Source organism: Pogona vitticeps, chromosome 2, assembly GCF_051106095.1.
Source record: "Pogona vitticeps strain Pit_001003342236 chromosome 2, PviZW2.1, whole genome shotgun sequence".
Lineage (NCBI taxonomy): Eukaryota > Metazoa > Chordata > Lepidosauria > Squamata > Agamidae > Pogona > Pogona vitticeps.
In genome coordinates this window covers 157408466-157430505 of record NC_135784.1, presented here as the reverse complement: position 1 = coordinate 157430505, position 22040 = coordinate 157408466, and the positions used below count along the sequence as shown (strand labels likewise).

Below are 22040 nucleotides of genomic sequence, written 5' to 3'. Positions count from 1 at the left end.
AACCCATCTGTAGAATGGGCCTCACGTTTGTCCACTCTTCAGAAATCTCCTTGCTTCTCCATTTCCCCTGCTTCCCCCTTCTCAGCCTCCCCACTCCTTCCCACAGCTCCCACTTTCTTGCTGGAATTGCTCCATGTGGTCGTGGTCGTGTGTGCGCACGTGTGTGTGTGTCTGCCTGCCTGCCTGCCTGTCTGTGTATCCATACGTTCTCTCCCCAGGCAGCTCCCTCAGATGCCAGTGCCAGCTGGAGAGCCCTGGCTGACTTTCTGCTGACACACCCGAAATATATCTGTTAGGAGGCTTTCACTATTATTATCACATTATAGCTCTTTCTGGCTCTCTTGCAGAATGGTAAACAATAGCTGTGCTTGTTGGAGGTCATGAATTCGTAGATACACACCTCTGTGTATGTGTGTGGTCTTTGCCAACAACTCTGACTTTGCATTTTTAAAAAAGGGAAAGGGGGGAAATAAAGAGGAAAGAACAGGAAAAAAAATAGTAAGTTGGTATCCCAGAAGCACGCTGACATGACCGGCTGATACCCTGTTTACCTCAATTTCCTAAAGCTGCCCATCAGAATAATCCCACTACTGACTGTGTCATTGTATTGTTCGCTGCATCAGGTTAGGGTGTTTTGGGAGACATTTTAACCAGTCTAACATAACATATTTCCCCCTTCATTGAGGAATGCCTGTGGAAAATGTTGCCCTGGAATGTAAAACGCCTGCATGCTTTGCAGGAAAGCTGATGAGCTGAATACTCAGAGTTAGGCTTCTGCTGCCTCCTGTTCATACGTAATTTTGTTTAAATCCACAAATAAGATCTCTCCCCCTGCACTTTATTCTGACATCATGCTGTCCAAACAGATTCTCCAACCTTAGCATGTGGGGGAAATGAGTTACGCACAGGAACGGTCTCTTTAGGTGTAGGTGGATGTTGAATTTCAAGACCAGTCCAAGGTGGGGCTAGGGTCTAACTGGAAAGGGATCATAGCTAAATTATATTGTTAATATTTTGAATCAAATATTTTAAAATATTTAATTTTAATTTGAGTTTAACCCTATATTGGTGTTTGTAAACCCATTGTGCCTCATTCTGAGCAATTGTGTAAGCGGCCTTGAGCCCTAATTCTGAGAGAAAGGTGGCATATAAATGCATGAAGGGTGTAGTTAAATGTTAAAATATTCCTGGGTTTGTGTTGAGTTTTGGACACTTGAAATCAATTTTAAAATATCTGTTTACACAATGTAGAGCTGATTGCACATTTTTTCACTGGGAAGCCTGTTTTTAATTTGGAAAGCAAAATATTTTAAACAGCCTCAAGGGAGTTGTTTATTTTAACTCGATTGTGGATGCTACTAAGTAATAGATGCTAGAAGCACAGCTTTTGAGGTGCAGGGAAACCTTGCAGTAATTCTAAACTAGTACTATCCCAGAGGAACGTGGTGGCACTGCAGGTTAAATTGCAGAAGCTTCTGTGCTGCAAGGTCAGAATACCAGCCGTCATAAGATCGAATCCACACGATGGAGTGAGCTCCCGTCACTTTGTCCCAGCTCCTGCCAACCTAGCAGTTCAAAAGCATGTAAATGCAAGTAGATAAATAGGCACCACCTTGGTGGGAAGGTAAAGGTGTTCCATGTCTAGTCATGCTGGCTATGTGACAACGGAAACTGTCTTCAGACAAACGCTGGCTCTACGGCTTGGAGATGGGGATGAGCACCATGCCCTAGAGTCTGACACGACTGGACTAAATGTCAAAGGGGGGGGGGGGAGACCATTACCTTGCCTTACCACTTGGATCTCATTTTTAGTCAATCCCCTGAATTTTAAATCCTAATATTCATAACTATTTGTATAGGACTAAATAATGAAAAAACATAAACATTGGGCAAATAAAGGCTCTGACATAGGATAGGTGATGGTGGTGGTGAAACTCAGTGGAATCAACTACTTCTGGACCTCCAATGTGCAGGCAAAGTTCCTTCCAGCTCCTTCCTTCCTTCTCCTCCACTGGGAACCATGAAATTTAGTCAGGTTTGCCTACAAAAACATTTGTTGAAGGAGAAAAACAATGACCCTGGCTGGTAAAAAAGAGAAAAGAAAAAAAGCCAAAGTGCAGTAAAAATAAGAGCCATCTACAAGCATAAAAAAGTAAAGTACAAGATTCATGGGAGACTCAAGACGTTTGTGGCACATTCACACAAAGAGGCATTCAAATGATTGGAATTTAACATATAATGCAAAAATGAGACTTGCAGCTGCCTAAAACAAAAGAAGAAGAAAATCTGTAATGAACATGCAACCTATTGAAAATGAAAGTAATGCAAATAGCAATCTCTAACATGCTAACTCCATTCCCTGGTCCTGCCCAGATGCAAAATGGCCACCAACCATAGGAAAATGGAATATATCTGACCAATCTGAACCCTCCTAGCAGCTCCATGACTAGGGATCCCATGATAGTTTCGGATTTGCTTTGGTGTTTAGGCTGTCAACTCCTTTTGCTTTGGGCTTCCTGGTTTTGTTAAAATATTTAAAAAAATTTCTAAGTGAGATTTTCCGGTGCCATGGATTTATATGTAAATAAGTCCTGATTCACTTTGAGCACCACTTTGGGCTTCCTCACTTCACTTCAGATTGGTATGGAAATTGGCAAACACCTTTCCGTGCTTCAGGTTCTCAACAATTTTAGAACCAGAAGCACATCCCGAACTACAGATCTTAAAAACTGTTAGAAAGGAAAGTATTACCATTGTAGCTGCTTTCAGGAGAGTAAGTAAGAGGTTGTTCCCATTGCATTCCCATTGCATGCAATCCACACTTACTTAGCCAGGACTGAAAAACCTAAGTCAGCATTCCTAAATATGTACGTATCTACCATTTAAAAAAATTTAACAGATCAAAGCAGATACATTGCTCATGTTACAATAACATGTTTCTCCAGCAGTGACATCATTAACAAAACTAATACCATATTATGAAAATCATGGGATACCTCCCTCATGTGTTTAGAGAACAGATAGCATGCTGCTTACCACTTAGACAATCCATTGAAAAGCATGGGTCTAAATCCTAAGCTCACCTGGAGTATATCCACTGGATCCCTTGGATTTACATAAATGATTCACCATTCAGCAATCCAATCAACAGTTCTGCTCACACTGGGACTATTGTCTTGATCTCCGTTGTCGGAAAAAAGTGGAATCAAGATTAAGTACAGACATTCTTGACTGCTCTCCAGCTTTTCTTCAGGTCACTTGAATGCATAGGCCACCATAGTGTGGGAACCTGCATCATAACCTATGCTTATTTCTGATTTCAGAGTCGTTAGCAGGTCCATCAAGTAAAACAGGGGGTTACTGCCCTTCAGCCTCAGACTACCTCCAGCCAGTTCATCCCTACCTGCCTCCCTATCAGAAGAGGACATCAGAGCCCTACCCCATGTTTCCCCTCCTCTGATCTTGTACTTCGTGTATATGCCTGCCTGCCAGCTGGAGGTGTGGAATGCCTGTGTGTGTGTATGTCCATGAGCGTGCATATGAATACTTATTTTTGTCCCCATCTCTGCTGTCTCTCCTGGTTCTGCCCAAGACTAGCTGCTGTGCCTTCTGCCCCATCAATCCTATTAGCACCAGCTACTGCTTATCTATACCAAGCAGCAAACCTGGGATTCAGCCTCTCTTTTGTAGCCAAGTTCTTCATATTAGAAATGGAAAGGAGTAAGTACAAATAAAGAGACCTCAATTTAGCTGCTTGTCCCTAACAGTTGAATTGGTTGAACTTACAGTGCAGCTATTCAGCGAGAGAAATGTGAATTCAGTTGCTATGAAGTTGCATCAGGAAATTCAGGTTTCCACGGGTCTGTCTGCATTAATTGCCCACACTGGAAGAGAGAAGGAAATTGGCTAAACAGTCTTGTTTGCAGCTTGCTAAACAGTCTCTCTTGCACCTTTGCAGGAGGTGCTGTTATAAGGGAACTATCTAATAAGCTGTAAGCAAAGGCCAAGTAGAAATCTCCTGTCATTCCCTCCTTTTATCCTCTCCTCTCATTTTCTATTTCCTTCCTTCCTTCCTTCCTTCCTTTCCTCCCTCCCTCCCTCCCTCCCTGTCTGTCTAGGTGCTCTAACAGTGCTGACACAAAAATGGTTTTTTGAAAAACAAAGAAACTATGATTTGCAAAGTTCCAGCCCTCCTGTGAAGAATTTTTGCTTCATTCAGTCACAACACCAACATGCTAAGCACAGCACACATATTTCTGTATTGGTTCAAGTGATCACACTACTTGAATCAATGCAGATGGATAGCTGTGAAATAAATTATGCAGAGGGAAACACTACAGATTGGAAGAGGGGGGCACTCCAGACTTATCCACATTTCGTTTTACAATATATGGTCATTGAAAAAAAATGTGAATCTGACACTCCCCATCCCATATCATTCCCCACATTCTTGTCAGTGTGGTCACAACCTTACAGAAGTATTGGCTTGCCATGATCTTACTGATTCAATGGCTGAAATCCAGTAGCAATTTGCAGCTGGACTATGCCCCTTGAATTAGTGGTGACTCAGTCACTTCTCCATTCCTTCCATTGATTCAATCGGCCTACTCAAGTCGTGATTTACTGCTGGATTTCAGCCAAAGGGTCTACTCAGGTTGGGCCTAACAGCAAGGTTTAGACCCTCTATCTATCGTTCTGTGTCTAAATCACACTGGCCATGTGACCACGGAAAGATTGTCTTCGGACAAACGCTGGCTCTACGGCTTGAAGAGCGGGATGAGCGCCGCCCCCTAAGGTCGGACACGACTGGACAAAAATTGTCAAGGGGAACCTTTACCTTTACCTTTACCTTTACCTTTACCTATCTATCTGGCACTCTTCCCTTTCAGGAAATATGTGAGCTCTGAGGAGTTAGTTTTTACAACGACATCTCTAAGAATCTTCCATTCAACATGGCTGGCGGAACAGAAATGATAATAAGTAAAGGAGCCCATCTCTTGCAGGTTAACAGAGGCCTTGAAATTCCCACCCCTTCCATTTCTTTTCCTCCATTTTCCACCTGCACCCTCCCCACACTTTCAAAGCCAAAAGCTGCTTTGTAAGAACTTTCTGCTCAGCACTGCTTCTAGCGGAATGGCATTTTACAATTTCAGAGGTGTAAGCCTGCTTAATTGCTATTCATTTTTATTTTTACAGTGAATGCTTGGGGGATTTTGCTTCAAATGGAAAGGCAGGGCAAAAGGTACAAGGAGCAAAATAAACAAAATCCCCTTTGCAAAAATAAATGGTGAAATATACAGAGTGGCCCCTTCCTGAGGGAGGGGGAAGGAGGAAAATCTTTGAGAACAGAACATTGGCACTGGTTCACTACCACCACCAGAAAAGCTTAAATCTAATTGTTAGCCCCAAGTAGAACAGCTCCATTAAATCAGCAAGACTTCAGTAAGTCATTATTTAAATAATGCCCATTGATTTATTGAGGCTACTGAGGTAGAGACTAACAATGGGATTGAGCCAAGGGAACAGAAATACTTCTAGGACTCTCTTGTATAGGCTGATGCATCAGGTTAGAGATTATGGCTAGTTCCCCTCTTCCAAGATGATCTGAGCTCCATTTCTCATTTTTGAGGATATCCCAGCAATTTAAGACAGCTCAGCTTCTCCCACAAAGGCTGATCTCATTACTAGGAGGTATGGTGTATAGAAACATTCAAGTGCAGCCAGAGTCTGGAGCACCCGTGTAATTATGATTGTTTATTATTAGGAGTGTTAATCATTGCTGTGTGGAGGTGATGGGCTCAGAGGTGTCACATTGGTTTCCAAGAGCTTAACAGAGGTTGGGCCAGTGGAAGGTATCAGCTTACCTGTTTTGTCACTCTTATTCTCCTTGATCAACATGATCAACAGGTGGGAGGGGCAGGCGTGTCAACAGGGAAGGTCATGTCAGACGTATATCACTTGAAGGGTGGATGGGTCACCACAGCTGGTTTGTGTAACAGAGATCTCTGTGGGTTGGCACAGCTTTTCCAGTCATCGGTATACCAGGGACAAACATGTGCCTTGACAAGAAAACAGCTAGATGTTGGGTTGTAATGCAGAAGCAGACAAACAATTTGAAAGCAAGCCATAACACCCATGGGAGGTCGCTTTATGTATTAATTTAAGTAATCTATTTTCAGCCGTTCTTCCAAAACAAACAAACAAACAAAAAAACCCAAACCCACAAAACCAAACCAAACCTTCACAGCATCTAACAGTCATAAAATATAGACAATCCTGGTAGGAAACGCAACATAATCATGATGGAAAGCACACATAAAAATAAATACATTGAAAGCATAATGCAACAATAAAAGTACCCCAAACACAGTTTTACTCTAAAGCTAGCTAGCTAGAGCAACACATTTAACATACCTAACCAAATGTTAATATGGTATCATCAGAGCAATAATTAAAAACCAAAGAAACACCACAATCATGCAGGTGACTAGTAGAAGAACAATGCCTAAGGGCAGCACTCTAAAACAGTCTGCAAAACGCAGTCATTCTTAACCTTTTTTTTTTTTTTTTTTGCCATGGCCATAATATGAATTTGAAAGAAATAGAAGACAAATCAAGATTGTACATAGCAAACCTTATTGGTGGCTGCCCTCTGCGAAATGGTACCTCCATGTGGAAGCAGAGCATCTCAGGGAGAGCATCGAAGGACAACCTTAACCGCCTTCATTTTGCACTGCGTATATAAATAAAGCTTGCAGAACTAAACAATCACCTTTCTTTGTATTGTCTACAGAAGAGTCAGAGTCTACTGCATTCTAATCTTAACACACAAACATTTTCCAATCCAGTGTATGGGACAATCCTATTGGTGCCATCATGCTCGTTGTGGTTATTCAAGATTTAGTCTAATACACCCAGAGTACCAAACTGGGGTTGCTGTATTTTATCATCGTGCCACCCACTTTTATTCTGCCCCTTCGCTTATTACCTCTCATGATTCCTTTTTCATGTCTGTTATAGCAACTGATGCAAGAAAACCAGTTTTGCTGTTGTTGTTTTAATTCTTATCATGCAGGCTGGCACAATGGCTGGAGCTATATGGGCTTCCCAAAGAAGGTGTGCATTCGGAAACCATATGGATCTGATTTTTTTTAAAAAAATTGTACTTATTTAAAATATTTTTATCCTGCCTTTCTCCTTAGGAAGGACACAAGGCAACTTACATCATCAAAAGACAATATTTAAAGCTAAAAGCAGTAAGTATACAGATCCTAAAAAGGATCAAACAAATGCTATGCTAAAAAAAAGATAGACAAAAGCAATCCTAAAAGACATTCAAAGCACCAAGGCACAACCATCATTTGAACAACCCCACTCAGGCAGCCCGTCAATCAGGGAAAGCCTGCCTGAAGAGAAGAGAAGGACAGAAAGGATGGGGTCAATTAGCCTCCAGTGGGCGAGAATTCTAAAGTCTAGGAGCAACCACAGAGAAGGCCCTCTCCTGATGATCTTAACAGCCGGGCAAGCTCATATAGTAAAAGGAGCTGTGGTCCTTGAGATAGCTATGGCCCAAGGTGTTAAAGGATTTATAGGTTAAAAGCAGCATTTTGAATTGTGCCGAGAAATGCATCGGCAATCAGTGGAACTTCTGTAGTGGGGGTGGTGGTTATGTGATCCCTCTGACCAGCCCCATTGAGCAATCTGGCAGCTGCGTTTGGGACCCGCTGAAGTTTCTGAACACTTTCCAGAGGCAGCCCCACATAGAGCACATTACAGTAATCCAGCTGTGATGTAAATAAGGCATGTGTCACTGTGGCCACATCAGACCTCCAGGAAGTGGAGTGCAGTCCAGTGCCTACACACACACACATAAGACCTTCCAGATTCAAAGCAACTGTATTAGTCAACTGTTTTGATCCACAGGTGTAGAAAATGATTCAGATAGCCATTCTGTCCATTATCCCAGACCAGGAAGCTACTCTGTTAAAGGGCCAGCTAAAGCAGCTTTTGACACAGTATACTGTAGATCATTAGAAATCTTTCTTTTGAGTGCTTAAACAGTACCACGTTGAACCTTCTCAGAAGAGCTCACACAAATGCCATCAATGTTCCATAGCATGCATCAGCGACTGTGAAAGCACATTTATTTTGCACATGTTAATTGGAATTCATCTCCAACAAATTATCTGCCAGGCATCTGGAAGTATTCATTGCTAATTGACTTTTACAATGTAGTTTAAGGACATCATGTACATACAGAAACTCATCCTAGAGTGAATGAGAGAGAGAGAGAGAGAGAGAGAGAGAAGGAAGAGGTATTTAAAATTCCAGTTCTATTGCTATGAGTCCCCACCCACCTTAACTTTTCAATTTATCACATTTTTCTGATAGTCCACCATTCTAAAAATTAAGAGTTATACAAACTTCGATCTACAGAAGGTATATTAGGAGTCTCTGGATAATTTGGAATAGATCACCAAATATTTCTGGCTATCAGCTGCTTTATAAGAGCAATGAAGTCAGCAACAAGAAGGGCTGCCTCTCCATATATTTATAAATTTGGTCCCTGAGATGTGAAAAACAGAAGTGGATCATTTAAAGGAAAGGATTGTGAATTCATTCCTAACATTAAAGTAGACGCTGCCTAGGGGGGTGGGATATAAATCGAATGAATGAATGAATAAATAAAATAAAATAAAAACTATTGAAGTTTTGGGTATTGTATGTTTTTCGGGCTGTTTCGTGTTCTCCAGAACACGGCCAAACAGCTCAAAAAACCTACAACAACCATCGGATCCTGGCTGTGAAAGCCTTTGAGAATATATTGAAGTTTTCTTTGCAACCCTGCATTCTGTCTACTGTATTTGTATCACTGAGATGGACTTTTCTGGGCTGAGGTGATTTTCCAGCATTAACTAATTGTTCCTTCCAGCTTTTGAATTTGAAGAGAGTCCTGCCTCTCTGCTGAGTGAATGCTCTTTCCCTCACTTTCTTAGGTTGATGCCAGTTGTTTGCTTGCTGTTGATCTCTTCAGTTGGTTGTGAATACCGTATATGTGTAGTGAAGAAGGCAGCAGGCACAGATCTGTTACTTCAAGCTTCTACAAATGCCTCAGAATGAGTTATTGAGACCTTGAGTTCCAGTGAATGAGAAAGGGGTGGACTCTAGGGAACTTGTAGCTATTGTCCTCTGTGGATCTCTATACTTCTGCTGTGTAGCAAAAAGAAAAAAGAAAAAAAGAGAGAGAATTTACCAGAAAGTCAAAACTCAGCAACACAAAGATATATAGGCTGAGCGTTAGACTCCAAGAAAATAATCCGCAGACCTGCTCATGCCTCTGGTTCCAGTTGTTTGGCCTTTTGTTTCTCACAGGGGATTAAAAACAGATTCACAAAGTTTCAAATCTTTCTGTTCCTTCTCCACAAGATGTTACGGGGATTTGATTCAAATTCCCAGCCAAAACTTACGAAAATCTAGAACAGTCCATTAGAGGGAGAGGGAAGAGAAACAGGCCTTCCATTTCCAATGGATAATAGACGGTGGAGAGAGGGAAGAATGAGAGTGCTTAAAATGCTGTCATAAATGTGAAATGAGAATTGTCTACTCTAGACCAGACTTTCAGTAATGGACCGTTCTCTTTTCCATTGTCACTACAGTGACAGCATGCGGCTGTAAAAAAGGCAGATGCTATTTCAGGATGCACTAACAGAAGTATAGCCTCCTAATCCCATGAAGTACTAGTTCTCCTCTATTCAGCACTGGTTGGGTCTCATCTCTAGAGTACTGTGTCAAGTCCTGGACAACACACTTTAAGAAGGATGCCAACAAACTTGGAGCAAGTTCAGGCGAGGGGATCAAGGGTGGTCATGGGACTGGAAACCAAGCCCTGTGAGGAAAGACTGAAATAGTTGGGCATGTTTAGCCTTGAGAAAAGAAGACTGAGGAAAGATACAATAGCACTTTTCAAATACTTGAAAGGCTATATTATACAGAGGAGGGACAGGATCTCAATCATTCCAGAGTACAGAATACTCAACAATGGGCTCAAGTTATGGGAAGCCAGATTTGGGCTGAATATCAGGAAAAACATCCTAACTGTTAGAGCAGTATGGCAATGGAATCAACTACCTGGGGAGGTGCTGAGCACTCCGATGCTAGACGCATTCAAGAGAAAACTGGACGACCATCTGTCAAGTCTGTTTTGATATGGGTTCCTACATTGAGCCAGGGGGGTTGGACTCAATGACCTTATAGGCTCCTTCCAATTCAATCATTCTATGATTCTATGCCTGATTCCTGTGAAACCTGGAGAAAAAGCTGGGCAGAGATTCTACTTATCATTTCTCAAGATAGTAAGAAGGACGAGATAGAAACAGCATGCCACCCTTAAATAGAAAGGATTTCAGTCTGGCATCACTCAAGAAAAAAACATGGATTTGGTTGTTTTGCCATAATTTGTGTGACTGTGTTTACAAAATTCACCATGATCAATGTCCAATGTCCAACCCTTCCTGGAGGGATCCTGTTTAGAAACAGCCCAGACCCTTTAGAACCAGGTGACATTAACAGGAAGACTGCCTCTGAAGATCCTGATCTCTTGGGGGATAAGATGATAGCATCACCTCCCAAAGAAGTGTATTTATTATTTCAACTTATACACTGTCCATAATGCACGCTCTGTGCCTAGTTCTGGAATCAGAGGAGGAATCTGACTCTTTTTCCAGCCACAGAAAAACAGGGTGGAAGCATAGTTGAGGCTAAAGGCAATTTAAGGAAGTTCCTTACTGCAGATTCCTCAGATGTAAGGAGCTCCTTGCATGTTGGGGATCTCTTTGATAGGAAACCTTATGCTGATGCGGCTAAAGGTGAGCCCTAGAAGGGGAGTGCTCAGGCAGCTCAGCTACAGAAGCCTCAGTTCCCAGTTGGCCCTTGCAAACAAGGGCTCCATCCGGTTGTTTTCAAATGTTTCTAGAGTCTTTGGCTCTAATCGACATCTTGAAGCCTGAACTTGGACACTGTTTAATCCTGCTCTCAGATTACCCTAGGCTGACCCACTCCTTTACTGGTTGGATTCCTGGATCATGTATTGACTCTGAATCTTGGTCACTTGTCCAGGCATTTCCTTGGGAACTTGCTGAACCCAAAGAAGTTGGCTAGAAATTCTCTCAGTAGAATGGCTAGAATCAGCACCTCGATGGATAGGGCCCCAGCAGCTTGACTGTCTCCAAATCTTGTATCTGAGATTTTCTTTGCTGCAATAGCTTCATAATTACATGGGCATAGTTGGCTTGGACTGGATTGTTGGGACTTTTCTACTAGATCTTCTTGGACTCCAAGCAGCACAGTCTCCTCTACTAATTGCTCCTGGTTGGTCTTAAACACTCTTAATATCAGGCAGAATGAGACAACGGACTCAAAGAGCAGAAGGAACAGGCTGCTGATGCTTTCCTCAGAGTCTCCCAGCAGCTTCACTTTGCTGGAGGAGAGGGCTCTTGTGCTGCCTGGCCTGTGTGATCCCCTTAAATCAAACATGCTTCCCTCAGGTGGTGAAATATGTAGTCTTAGTGGAGAAGCGAGGCTTAACTGGGAGTCCAGCCACCTTCTGCAACTGGAGTGGGGAAAGGAGCACCATTGCATCTTTGGACTCAGGCAGCAAAATGCCTTGAGATAGTCTTGCTCAACATTAATACTAACATATCCTTCAAGAACTGAGAACTTTCCATCACAGAGGAAATGTAGAGGTATACATTCGTGTGGCGCATTTCCTACCCCTTGCAAACAATTAAGGGATCCACCTCATCCTGTCTGCAAAAATGAATGGTGATCTCATTTTTATCTAATAATAACTTATTACCTAAAGCTACCATGGCGTCTCTGGTTCTCTGTTTATGTGGGCTTGCACCACTTTTGACTTCTATGCTCTCAGCTGCACAGATAGATAGATAGATAGATAGATAGATAGACAGACAGACAGACAGACAGACAGACAGATTTTGCCGTTCTGCTGACCTCTATGGGCCCTAAGCTTGCCTTCTGAAAGTAGAACAGCAACATTTCAGGAATGTGTCTCCTCAGAGGTTTGTCAGGTTCTAGGGCCTTCAGCCATGGCAGCTCAGAAATGATTGTCTAGTGACAAAGCTGCTGGAAGCTGTAATCCATAAGGGAGTAGGGCGGGGGGAGGAAGCTCTGCAGCTTCTCAGGCCAGTTCCTATAAGAACCCAGGTTTTTAGACTCTTCAGTCAGACCTGCTATAATCCAGAGTAGTTCATACTAGTTTTTGGTCAGGAGGACCTAGCAAGAACTCTGATGTATTTAGTTAGTGCTTCCTGAGGTGGATCTTTGGTAGCATGAAGGAACAAAAATACCTGACAATTTTACCCTCTGGGGACACCCAGTATGGTATAGTAGGTAGAGCAATGGACTAGGATTCAGGAAACCAGGTTGTAATCCCCGGTTGGTGACAGAAACTTGCAGGTGGGCAGAATGGAACTGGTAAAGCCACTCCTAAGTATCTCACCTTCCTTGAAAGTCACTATAAGTCAGTTCTGACTTGATAGCACATCACACCCCCACACACCAATCTTAAGCAAACTATATAAACAAGGTGTTTATAATGTATTTTCGAAGGCTTTCACGACTGGGATCTGATAGTTGTTGTGGGTTTTTCGGGCTCTTTGGCCATGTTCTGAAGGTTGTACTTCCTAACGTTTCGCCAGTCTCTGTGGCCGGCATCTTCAGAGGACTGGAGGAGGAACTCTGTCCATGCTCTGAGGTTGTTTATAAATCTCAGAAGTTGGAATTCAGTTTTCAGTTTGTTTGTTTAATTGACCACTAAACGTTGACTAGTACTCTGATCTGTATACTCTTGTGAACAAGTCTGCTTTTAAAAGTGAAGTCACCTAATCTGTCCTTATTCGGGTAGATTCTCCACTTTACATCTCTGTCCCATCTCACTCTGTGTTGTTGTCTTGGGCTTCTCTGTCAAGGTAATGAAGGCATACATTGGCTGAAATCCTGTTGCTTTGTGTAGTAAGTCACACTAGAGTAGGCCCATTGATTCAGTGGGGATTTGGTGAGTCTGTTCCTTTACAAGTTCCATGGGCCTATTCTTGTTACTTACTATTATTTTATTTTATTTAAAATATCTTTACCCCACCTTTCTCCTAAAAAAGGACCGGAAGTAGCTAACATCATTTTAAAAAGCACACTATGGAAAGCTAAAAACAGTAAATTATTTAAATATTACAGAAGAATTAATAACATGATATTAAACATGTTAGATAAAAGCATTACAAAAATAGATTTCTTGTGGCTTAGTAAGCAAAGGATTTTAGCCACTAAGTATTTAGGGAGTTGTGTGGACAAAGAGTGGCAAGTTTTCAGTGGTGACTCTGTATTTCACAGGAGTCCTCCTACTCTGAATGTAGTGGGTTGTAGCGAGGGCTCATTTGTTGGGACATTTTCTGGGTTTTTGAGGGACGTGGTGGCGCTGCCAGTTAAACTGCAGAAGCCTCTGTGCTGCAAGGTCAGAAAACCAGCTGTCGTAAGATCGAATCCACGCGACAGAGTGAGCCCTTGTCGCTTGTCCCAGTTCCCACCAACCTAGCAGTTCAAAAGCATGCAAAATGCAAAATTGAGTAGATAAATAGGTACCACCACGGTGGGAAGGTAACGGTGTTCCGTGTCTAGTCATGCTGGCCACGTGACCAAGGAAACTGTCCATGGACAAAACGCTGGCTCTATGGCTTGGAAACAAGGATGAGCACTGCATCCTAGAGTCAGACACAACTGAACTAAATGTCAAGGGAAACCTTTACCTTACCTTGCTGGGTTTAATCCAAATGCTCACGTGGGCAGCCCATAACCCATTTGGAGCATGTTAATGATTGAGCTCCCAGAGTGCCAGCTGGTTATAGGGGGAAAGTGATGATGATCTCAAGATAAATCACCGATTTATGTACCAATCCTACAAAACTGGGCCCTGGCCATGTTTTCACAGGGCAAGTCAAGCCAGAGAATGGGGATGTGACATGTTTTGGGAGGGACTACAGTTCCCAGAAATTCCCAGCCTGTTGGCCATCTGTGCAGGGGATTCTGGAAGTTTTTCTCCAATTTTATTTTTAATTTTAAAAGCAATGTTTGCCATCTGTGGGCTGAACAGTGGCCCTTTAACAGGTGGCATGGTATGTTGGTATTTGTGGCTTAGTTTTGACAAGGCCAAAAATAAGCCTCCAGAAACTAAATAAACAAGCCCCAAAGCAAAGCCTCCAACACCTGGAAGACAGAGGTGCTTTGTGCTGCCTGGAGCAGCAGGGACTTGTCACTCAGGCAGCGATTTCTCATTTGGAAAAATATGACTCCCCCTGGGTGGCTGCCAAGGTCAGGCGGTGGTCTGTAAAGTGCTGGTCCTCCTGTAAGCTGGAGGAAGGGCAGGTTTCATCCCCTCCTCCTCTCCCCACCAAATATCACAATATTTTCAAGCACTTCACGGAAGAAGGTGAGAGAAAACTGAACTTGCTTTGTCCTTCCGACTTCCACCCTTCCTTAATTTGCTTTGGTTTGGATTGAGTCTTTCCCTTCTCACCCTCCTTTTCCCGGTTTGGCAGGGGGAAAAAACCTGCCAAAATCTGACACAGTTCAACACAGCGAATAATATTCCAGTTGCCAACACACACACACACACAGCGGCCATTCCCAGAGCTCCTCAGATTCTCTTCTCATGACACCACAAATCGAGAATAGTGATTTTATTTCCACATAAACTTTGCAAAGGGCATTTGGAATGAGAAGGGGTATCTTGCTACACATGCAACTTCATGTGCAAGAAGGTAAGAACGAGAGAGAGAGAGAGAGAGAGAGAGAGAGAGAGACTCCCAGAAGACAGGAGGTGAAAATACAAAGTTCTCCAAATCTTGTTGCAGTCCAGCTCCCATCAATCCTGCCCAGGATGGTCAGTGCTGAGGGAGAGAGGAAGCTGCTGTCCAGCAACATCTGGAAGGCCACCAGGTCCTTGGCACTGCTGCAGAGCTTACTGGGGCCTCTCCCCCTCTAGCTCTCACCAGGACATATGTGGAGGACATGGGGCGACCACAATGTGCTGCCTGTTTCCTGCTAGGGGTTGGTCTATCCCTCCTATGTATTCAGCCATTAGTTTTGCTCCTTATATTCATCCAGTGATTTTGGAGAACCAGGCAGTTGAGCTTCCTGTAAGTGGGGACCATCATACTTGCCGAACACAATCTCACCTGACTTCAGAAGCTAAGAGGAGCCACTGAAGAATGCCAGGCATCTCCATGTTGCGCAAGAAGAGAATTCTACCTTAAACACCAGCAAGCTGCTGCTAATTGAAAACAGTAGGATACCTCGATCGATGGTCTGACTCACAGTAAGGGCAGTTTCGATGGCCCTATAGCTGCTTCTTCCGCCGAAAGTAACATTTTGGGCTCCTGTGGTGGATAATGATGATTTTCCTGCAGGACACTGGCATACATTTGGCTCCTGTAGTATATGGGGGGGGGGTATGTGGTTACGACAGGCTCCATAAGTCCTTTAGGAAAAATTGTGGAGCTTATGAGTTAATTTTTTGGACTTTAGCTTCCAGAATTCCACAGCAAGCATGAGTGATTCTGGTCACTACAGGTATATGTGTGTGCGTGATTTTTCCAAGCTCTGAGTGGATAATTCCAAACATATTGAGGAATAAGATGGCACTTTTGCCTAGTTTTTTGTGAACTTTTACTGGGTCTTCATTTTAAAAAGTACTGTAAAGTGATTTGAAGATGTAATCATCACTGCCACCATTATCATCTTAGAACTGCAAACCTGGAAAGGACCCTAGGGATCATCAAGTCCGACCCCTGTTAATGAGGCACAGTGGGGAATCAAACTCCCAACCTCAGGCTCTGCAGCCAGATATCCAAAGCCATCCAGCAGTTGTTGAATATGGAATTCCAGTCGTATTCCAGAGAAATAAAAATAAAAATGATAGTAAAACTTCAGCAATGTTCTAAATTTTTTTTGTTTTAATTTAGGCTCAGTTCTAAAACATTTGCAAGTGTGTATATTATTATTTGTAGGAACTTCTTCAATATAGAATGACGAAGAAAGGCATTTCAGAGATCAGAGGGAATACTTATATCATAGCCCTGGTGTGCTTTTTAAAGAACTTTTAGTGCAAGACATGAAAAGAGTCCGCTTCCCCAGTGGGCTGAATCAGGGCCAGCCACTTTGGTTGCCATGGATGGTGCTGAAATGTAGCAGTCCCAACTGCACCTCTTAAGTAGAGTTGAGTTTGCTGCCGTTGACAAATTATTTGATGTTGTTCCAGCTGTGTGTGACCTGCCACACATCTGGCACGTCAGCAGATCCCCATTTCGCAGTTGGATTCCCATACATATAAATACTGAAAAGGACACTGGCACATAAATTATAATATTAAAAGACAAACAAATAATGACCTTAAAACAGGATAAAAATTCTAAAAGTATAAAAATACCTGAGTTGAAAAATCAATTAAAGATTTTAACGTTTGAAATGCAACACATCTGTTAAGAGCCCTCTCTGCAGTCGTGAGTCCATGTTCTTAAGACAACATGCAGCGTGGACACGGTCAGCTTTGGAAAGCTCTGTCTCATTGACTTTTCCACCTGCACTAGCTTTCCTGAAGCTAGCATTAACCAGACCCCCATTCTGTTTGGACCAGCATGGTGATGATAGGAGTTGCAATCTAGACTCATCTAGACGGTGCTTGTGAGCAAAGGCACCCAGCACTAGGCTGGGTCCCTTGTCTTTCTACTCATACCCACACTGCTTCTGAAGTTGAGCAGCAAAATGGTCAGAGAGCTTTGTCTATGAACTGGCCTGTTATCATGGATGGACAGCTTTGAATCTGATTGAGTCCCGTTTCTCTCTTTCACTATAAATAGCTAAATACAACAAACCCTCTCCAGTCCCAGTGAGTAATTCTCACGTCCTCCCCGTCGCCTTGCTGAGTCACTGTAGTTCTGTGCTACATTACTTACATGGTCATTGGTCTCAAAGGAAACTTTAACACGTTCGCTCAATGTACAGGGATTGGCTGATGTTGAAAGCTATTCCATTGGTATTTCCCTTTTGCTGCAGAACACTGTGCCAGCCCGTAAAAAAAGCTCTGCCTAATCCAGCTTGAAAATAGGTTGAGGAAATAACTGTTTGACATAGGTGGCAGTGAAAAAAGGCATATAAAAAGGCCCTTTGATTTGCCCTGTGATAAAAGAGAGCTGCTAAGTTGTTTCCTGAAATCCCCCCCAAAATTTATATATATATATATTTTAAAAAATCAGTGATTTTGCAAAGAGGTTCTCTCAACTGCAGATTCTTAGGACACGACTCCTATTTTTTAGGCTTAACCCTTTGCTCCATGTCCCCTGCACCAGGAGGAAATAAGAAGTATAATAATACAAAATATCATCTCTCTCTTTTTTAGAACTTTTAGTGCAAATATTGAACATATTGTGCCAAGATATTATTTGTGCAAATCCTCCCCAAGAACCATTTCAGATTCTTTACTCCTATCAAACATTCCTTTCCTCCTTTGCCTCGCCCACTCCCATGATCTAAATCTAAAACACAACAGCACAGTGTGCAGGACATGCATGCTTTATCAGCTCCGCTTCACACCGAAAAATTGCCGTCTGGCTGAATACATTGCTTCGTAAGATCGCCAAGCTTTCCTATGCCAACTGTGTCAAAACAGTCTGATTAATCAAGAGATGCCTCCATGCTCGTTATCAAAACTGTTTTGTTCCACTGAAAACATCTGGAAGAGGAGAAGAAACTCTTCAGAAAGGGGTCATACACACAGGCAGCTTGTGATTCAGGACAGCTTTCCACCCTCGCCCCACCCCCATATTTGGGCATAAGGCACACTCCTGCTTCATCCATAAGCCAAGAGAAGAGGCAAAAGTTGCAGATACATGGAGAAAAGAAGAAAGGGGGGGAGAAAGGAGACAAGGAGGAGGGGGAAAGACCGTTTCTAATGCTATTGTCAGCTAGCCAGGCTGAACCAGAAGGAAGATATGCATCTGTCCACATTCACACACACAGAACTTCCCCGACAGTGTAATGTTGATGGATTTAAATTAAAAAGAGAAACATCCCAAAGTAATACTACATCCTCCCTGTAGCCCACTTAAATGTGAAAGCAGCTGCAGGGATATATATACCCTGGCAGCCCCATCCTAAATCCTCCCAGGCTCTCTGTGTTTAGACTGCTGAGGAGAACTCTGGGGTTTCATTGGTAGTTCAGCTGTCAATCTCCTTCTCCTTTGGCACTCCCCCTTTGTGCTACTGTTTTCACCCCTATATTGCCGGAATGTGTGACCTGTAGGAGTGGGTGAACCACCCCAGGGGAAAATGGGAGTGACTTGTTCCATGCTGTCATTCGGGCAAGAAAGGTGCAAAACAGATACACCCGGTCTGGCCCCCCTTTTTTTGCAGCTTTTCTCAGAAGACAGTGCGCATCCTCAGATTTTTTTTGTTTTTGATACCTTTGAAGCCTGAGGTTGGCTTCAAAGATAAAATCAGCTGAAACTTACAGTTGTCTTCTGTGATGATGAAGCCCACCAAATTTGAAATAAATGAGTTCAGGGGTTAAGGACAGTGCAGGTGGGAATGGTAGCATAGGCATTTAAAAATAAATAATTTTATGACTCCAGTCAGGTCTTCTCTCCTGTCTTCTTTGTGTCCTTTCTTCATCTCTCAAAAACTGCCTCAGGGCAAACACAAATATTGGCTGAATGAAGTGAGTGAATGACACCATCTTGCAACACATGAAACCATACATTAATGCCATGCTTGGTATTCACTAGGAATATCGTAGGTGTAAATTAAGCAACAGAATACACACAACAAAGAATGCAGCCAAGAAGTTAAATAGGTACAAGATCCACACACAGGTACATAGGTTTACCCATAAAGTGGAAGGTACCTCAAATGTTACCACAGTGGGAATAAGATACGGTTAAGCGAAATGATTGAAGAAGTGGATGTATCCACAAAAGCTCACATTGAAATAAAACTAATAGTCTTTAAGGTGCCACAACATTTTTCCTTTCTTTTGTTTTGCTTGTTCATTTATTTCCATTTTTGTAGAGCTACACCTAGCCATGCTATAGAGCACAGCTATAGAGCCTGTGTCCTAAGCACACTCCTGTACTGTAGTGAGTCCTGGACCATTTGTGCACGGCAGGAGAGGAAGCTGAACACCTTCCATATGCGTTGCCTCCGACGGATTTTTGGTATCACCTGGCAGGACAAAGTTCCAAACAGAGTAGTCCTAGAACGAGCTGGAATTTTCAGCATGAACACATTACTGAAACAGCGACGTCTACGTTGGCTTGGGCACGTCGTGAGAATGGCTGATGGTCGGATTCCAAAGGATCTCCTGTATGGAGAATTAGTGCAGGGAAATCGCCCCAGAGGGAGACCACAGCTGCGATACAAGGATATCTGCAAGCGAGATCTGAAGGCCTTAGGAATGGACCTCAACAGATGGGAAACCCTGACATCTGAGCGTTCAGCCTGGAGGCATGCATTGCATCACGGCCTCTCCCAATTTGAAGAGACCCTTGCCCAGCAGGCTGAGGCAAAGAGGAAGTTACAAAAGCAGCAAAACCAGGGAGCTGGACTGGGGACAGATTGGATTTGTCTTCAGTGTGGAAGAGACTGTCACTCTCGAATCGGCCTCCTCAGCCACACTAGGCGCTGTTCCAAGTCCTCCATACAGAGCACGGTACCATAGTCTTTCGAGACTGAAGGATGCCTAACTAACCTAGCCATGAAAGTCATGGGTTAGACGTGAGAAAGACACAGCATTAAAGGGCAAAGATGTGATCCTTCACGAAAGGTTTGTTTTGGAAGCAATCGAAGTCATAAAGAGGAGCGCCTCCCCCAGTTCTGGAAGCCCTTGTGGCTCTGGCTCCCCAAAGAGAGGCAGACAAACAGACACAGGGGGACAGACTGTTAAATAACCGAGAACAGAGGAAGTGCTGAAACAGCACTCTTAGTGCCCCTTCCGAAAGCACTTTGGCTGGAACTGAAAGGCGCTCCATGGAATCCACTTCTGGCTTAACGGTCCTGGAGGGACTGGAGGAACCGCACAAGAAAAAAAAGAAGACAAAATGAACTCACCACCTAGCAGGCCCATTGCCAGGGAGTCTCAGGGTTACAGTGTACAGGAAAGACGTTGGCCAGTGCCAGCTGTCTCTGTGGGCATGAGTGCACCCATATATGTTAATCTCTGTTTTCAGTAGCTATGTGGGCTTGGCAGCCATGGGAATGCCGTGGTTGCAGGACAAAGGCTTATGCTTAGTGACAGACGAGCACACTGTGTGGGCTGATCCATTGTCAGCACCTCCAAGTATATTTAGGGATTGTTGGCAAGCAGGGGACAATATCCTCACATTGCATCTGCATGCGGCACCATCCTTGAGCACATCCCCTTTGGGAAAGGGAGGCATGACTTCAATATACTGTATGTCCTTCAACTTGTTTGCAGTACAGCCAGCTGCATTTCCCTTTATCTGTATTTTGGTGTAAGCATCTGCCATTGTCTTGATTGACAAAGATTGTGAAGTGCTTTAAAAATGTATCTGTGATATGAGAGAATTGGGCGGCTATGATAACCCTTTTCAGTGTTTTCTAGGTAGAAAGTGGCTTATAGTTCCCTTCTGCTGGGCTGCTGCGGCGTAACTTGCCCAAGGCTACACAGGCTGGCTCTTCGCCCAGAAGGCACGCACGGTAAGGAAGCAAACTCCTGATGGACGGCTGGCTCTGCAGCCATGTGCAGGGAGGTAAATCCCACTGAAACCCACTGGACTAACTTCTGGGTAAATATAATCAGGCTTGGGATTGAGTTAGAAGCCAGGTGTGTAGCACTGGAAGCTGTAGCCTTAAAAACCACAAATCTGCATATCTCTAATATATCACAAACATTTTGCTTTGCTTTGCTTTCTTTTTGGACTGCACCTCCCAGAAGACTTCAGCCACCATAGCACGTGGCCATGTTGCCTGAGAGCTTCGGGGGTGGGGGTTGCAATCCAAAAAAAGCAATTTTTCCAACTGTCATCCTATGATACAGTCCAATGTTTTAAATGGTTCTCCTTTATGAATTCCTTCCTCTGTCTTTTTGCACGGGGACCTGGGAATGGCTGGAGCCTTGGTCATACAGAGATGCTAATGCATGAACATGGTTGTGCCAAAGTTAATTGCTGTCTGTGACTGCAGTGAGTGCTCCATCTGTTTGCTCCAAAGTTCCTGCACCCCTATCAACAGGGCGGCTTTAGAATAAAGGGATCCTAGGGTGCAACACCTGTCACTTAGCAGCTGGGGGAATGTTCAAACCCCTCCTCAACCGGGATATCATAATTTACACTTCAAGATTCTGCAGTTTGCCTCAGGAAAAAAAATTTAAATGTGTTTTGTCTATGCATGAGACATTGTACTCCAAATATATGCAATGTTGTCTTCAAATAAGCACAACTTCTCCTGTACCAATGGATTGACATTGCCATGATTTATGGAGGAGAGACTGCAAAACAGGGAGAGAGTGCCCGTTTTGAATGCAGGATGTTTTCTGCTGAGTCCCTGGCATCTCCAGTTAACCTGGTCAAGTTACAGGTGATGGGAAAGATCCCTAAGATCTACCTAAGATCTGGAGAGCTGCTGCCAGTGAGGGGGGGACAATACTAGGTAAGACAGATAAGTAACCTGATCTGGTTCGCATAAAGAGCCATGTGATTTCACATTCTCCCTGTTCCCCTCACTTCTGATGTTTTGGAGTGGTGGTCTTCTGCATGCTTGATACAGGTTGACTCGCAGATTGACCAAGAATTGGCAAATTGGCATTCCAAGAGCCCAGTATAGATGCTAAAAGCAAGTTTATTTCAGCCATATGAGAAAATGCTGTTTTTGAATAGGCTTTCCATATGATAAAGATTTCCAAATGGAAATAACTTTCCTTCCTTCCTTCCTTCCTTCCTTCCTTCCTTCCTTCCTTCCTT

The 22040-nt window shown here is 43.3% G+C and overlaps 1 long non-coding RNA gene across 1 annotated transcript; it reads right to left on the bottom strand.

Annotated features, from left to right (window-relative positions):
- Positions 1–225: 225 nt before the first annotated feature.
- On the bottom strand, positions 226–21461 carry LOC144586632 (uncharacterized). The gene is made up of 2 exons (XR_013541560.1): positions 5865–21461; positions 226–3884 (listed from the first exon to the last, which is right to left on the bottom strand). It is a non-coding gene; the product is annotated as an uncharacterized LOC144586632 (long non-coding RNA).
- Between the last annotated feature and the right edge of the window lie 579 nt (positions 21462–22040).